This window comes from Pteropus alecto, unplaced genomic scaffold, assembly GCF_000325575.1.
Source record: "Pteropus alecto unplaced genomic scaffold, ASM32557v1 scaffold86, whole genome shotgun sequence".
In the NCBI taxonomy this organism is placed as follows: Eukaryota; Metazoa; Chordata; class Mammalia; order Chiroptera; family Pteropodidae; genus Pteropus; species Pteropus alecto.
This window is the reverse complement of record NW_006442109.1, coordinates 20,699,322-20,703,228: the sequence shown is the minus strand read 5'-3', so window position 1 is coordinate 20,703,228 and position 3,907 is coordinate 20,699,322.

Genomic DNA, 3,907 nt, shown 5'->3' with positions numbered 1-3,907 from the left:
CCCAACGCTCCTTGGGCTAAGTAAGGGCTGGGGAAAGCAAGTGGGATTCAACGGCACTGCCCTGAAGAGGCTTGTCATTGGCTAAAGCAAGAACTCAGAAACACAGGTAAGCGATAGCCAATCACAAAACAGCACATGGTCAGGTGCCAGGTGAGTGGGAAGGACAGAGAAATAGTACCAGGTACTTCATTTGGAGACAACTGGTAACAATTCCTGAAACTCTATGTGGCCCCAACAAACCCAAGAGTTACCTCAGTTTGGGGAGACTTGGTACCTGAATTATCTCCTTCTTTCCTCAACCCCACTCCTGAGTTGCCTCTCAGCCCTATCCCTTCCCATCCCCAAAGCTGTCACCCTCACTGATCTACAGGCTCCATGAAGTCAGATAGCAGCTATTCTGTTGCCCCAGGCCTAGTCCAGAGTCAGTCCTCAGTGAACATATACAGAATTGAGCAGATGTAAACAGAGCAGATATAAACATAGCAGATGGACAGCACTAGGGACTCATCCTTTGGCTCTAGAGACCCATAAAAGAATGTACAGGCAGGCTGGACCCCGGGCAAGGCAAGGCCTAGGCTCTTGTGGAGAAGGGAGGAGCCCAGAAGAGCTCCCTGGGAGCAAAGGAAAGAAACCCATCAATAACCTGTGAACTAAATTGAGAGAAATGCTGTTTAGAAAAGAAACCTAATAAATGAAATTCCTGAGAGCAAGTCAGGAAGCACACTAAAGCACACCCCTTGCCTGAGAGGACACAAGGTTGTCTGGGGTGGCCTTCCCACCACTGGCTGGTTCAAGTTCTTAGACTTGAACTAGACTGAGGGTAGACCTGTGAGCGCCTTCCCACCTCCTGTGTGGGGGAACACAAAGTTGTCTGGGGTGGCCTTCCCACTATTCGCTAGTTCAAGTTCTTAGACTTGAACTAGATTGAGGGTAGACCTGCGAGTGCCTTCCCACCTCCTGCGTGGGAACTCATCGTTGGGTTTTGAGAGCCCTGACCTCTTCAGGGGAAGGTGGCCTAATTGCCAGACACAGTGTTCTTGCCCTGATCTGCTGCTGAGGGAGCAGAGAACAAGCAGAGGCTTTCTCTGAACCGTGCAGCCCTTATCTAATTTGGAAGCACAAAGGGAAAATTATTAGAGAGCTACTGTATGCAAATGCTGCTCTCTTTTTGTACACTATATTTAGAGAAAGAAACTGCTTTGGCATTTAGAGGCAAATTTTATGTAAGAGTTTGTTGTCCTTGCTGCTGTTAACCACCCAAACAGTAGAAGCAAACTAGAAATACTCAAATGTCAGCAACACCCCCAAATTGCTTAAAAATATATCCTAGGCCCCTTTCAGTCATCACATTTTTAAGTTTCTGGAATAATAACGAACTTTCTGAGGAGAACGTGTCATTATCTAATGCTTGCCAAAATGTTTTCCACCTTCCCTCCCCAACTTCCCCCATTAGGGTTTTGCAAGGTATATTTAATTGTGACAACTTTGGGTGAAGCTAACTCACTGAGTGGCCTTGGGCAAGTCCCTATCCCTCTGTGTCTCAGTTGGTGCCTGTAGAACCTCTAAGTTTCTCACATACTGTTGGAGCCCTTTTCAGCTCCATGGGTTCATAACCAGTGATCCCATTAGGAAACGATGCAATTCCTAAAATTAGAGGGCTGCAGGGAACATACCCTGCTTCTGGCTGAACTGTTCCTAAACTGCTGCTAACACAGTTCCAAACTTCCAAGCTTCCGAAATGACTCCAAGGAGTTCAGTGTTTTCTGCTGTACCAGTGACTGCCAGAACCACAAGGGTCCTAGACAGGCCTTACCTGGCCCAGTGAGAAGGAAGGAAATCGACCTTCTGCCTTCCTCCTGCTTTCTCCTCCAGGGCCCTCCTGGGCCACCTTTTCTGGACTCCTCCTTATACCCCTACCGCTGTGCCATCACTGCCCCAAGAGTCCAGGCCCTTGGGCGGCCTACAATTGCCCATCATGCCTGGCCTCCTCCAGCCCTCTCCTTCCCTGTCTGCTGAGGAGCTGCTTCCGGAGGAAATTGCTTTCAGGTGGAAAGGAGCCAACTGACTAACCCATGCTCAGGCATAATGTCTTTCCTAAAGAATTAAAATGCACATGTCCTATGGAAGAAAGAATCCATGAAGTTCCCAAGGAAATTAATTTTAAAAAGTAGAACTTGAGGCATCAAAGATGAACCAAGAGAGGGAAGTGTTTTGTGGTATGGGGGCCTTCCAACACCAAATTTTTTTATTTGGGTGTGGCTCTACCCTTTCTTTTAAAACTGTGTGCTCTTAGGAAATTTATTTACCCACTCTGAAATCCAATCTCTATGACTCTAAAATTGATACGGGACATCACTTGTAAAATTCTTAATCTTTTATGAGGAAATGATAAGGGACATCTCTTGCAGAGTTCTTGATCTTTTTAGTAAACCTAGTTAAGTTTTCTTCCCTCCTTTCTTTGGGAAAAAGTCTCTCTCCCTCAAATCCCGATAATTGCCCTGAAACTAGTGACTCAGACCTTCTGGCTATTGATAAGGGTCATCAGCCTTTTGTTAGCAGAAATGATGTTAGGCCAGGCAGGACCCTTAGAGTCTGAGAGGGGAGGGGATAGGTCAAATGTCTTTTTTACTTTTTAAGAAATATAGTAACCAAGCCTGTTTCCCTTTACTCACTTAATAGGCAAATCAATAATAGAAATTAATAGATATATGATTTAAATAACAAGTTCATATATTCTTTTCCTTGTCTAGGGACTGAGGCAGCACCCAGCAGGAAAGCCAAGACCGCCCTGACTGAGGCAGAGAGGGGAAGAGCTCCATGAAACCCCAATAGGCAGGGACAATGACCCTTCTCAGCAGGCAGCAGATACAGAAGAGACCTCCTGTCCCTCAACATCCATACTAATAATAAAGGGGTTCATGGCTCTTAGAAAAGAGTTAGGCAGGAAAGTTAGTTAGGGGGTTTCTGGTCTGCCTGTAAAGGCAATGAGGTCATCCTATCCTGGAAGGAGTCTGCCCTAATCCACCTGCAGTTAAGCAAGCCAGAGGGCATTTTGTTTTTAACTCATACAAAGAAACAAGCAGAGGATTAGGTACCAGTTTAAGCCAGTCACTTGCACCTGAGCAATGAAGACCCCAAGGACCTTCGACTCACCACAGCCTCATTATACCTTCATTACAATATGATGCATATGCCCAGAAGTTAATAAATATCATTATAATAGGCTGAATTCTGGAAACGAACATGCGCAGAAAGCAAATGATGAATCACTGAGTCCCGTCGATCTTAGTTGTCAATCAAGGAAGCCCACCCCTCTGAGAAAAGTAACCACCCACAGCAAATAGGGATAAAAACCCCAAAGGTTTTGTTACCAGGCCTTTTGAGCCACACTTTTCCTGCTCAGGCTTGCTTCCACGTCTGGAAGTGTACTTTCCTTTCTAACAAAGCTTTTCTTTTCTACGTATTTTGGTGTCTTGCTCAAGACATCAAGAACCTGGACAACACGCCGGGAGAGAATCCCCACTCTCTGGTAACAAAATGACTCTAGAGCCGCTGACATACCCCCATGTGAAAATGTGAAAGTGCTTGCAAACTATAAAGCTCAGCACAGATCTCCCTGCTCCCTCCCCTACCGCCTCTGCCTATGTATTTGGTACCACCCCACTCCCTAAGTCATCTCCATCTTAGCTCCACCACTCAAAAACCCTGCGGAGAAGAGAGAGGGAGAGAAAGATGCTGAAGTTTTTCCTTCCAATCCTCCCCACGCTTCATCCCCTCTCTACCTCCTAATCACCACAGGGATGATGAGTGTTGTTTTGTGTGTGACTCCCCCTGCCCAAGAAAACACTCCAACTCTCTGAAACCCATAGGCTGAATTTCCCTGCAGAAGTCTGAGAGAGGCGGGGCT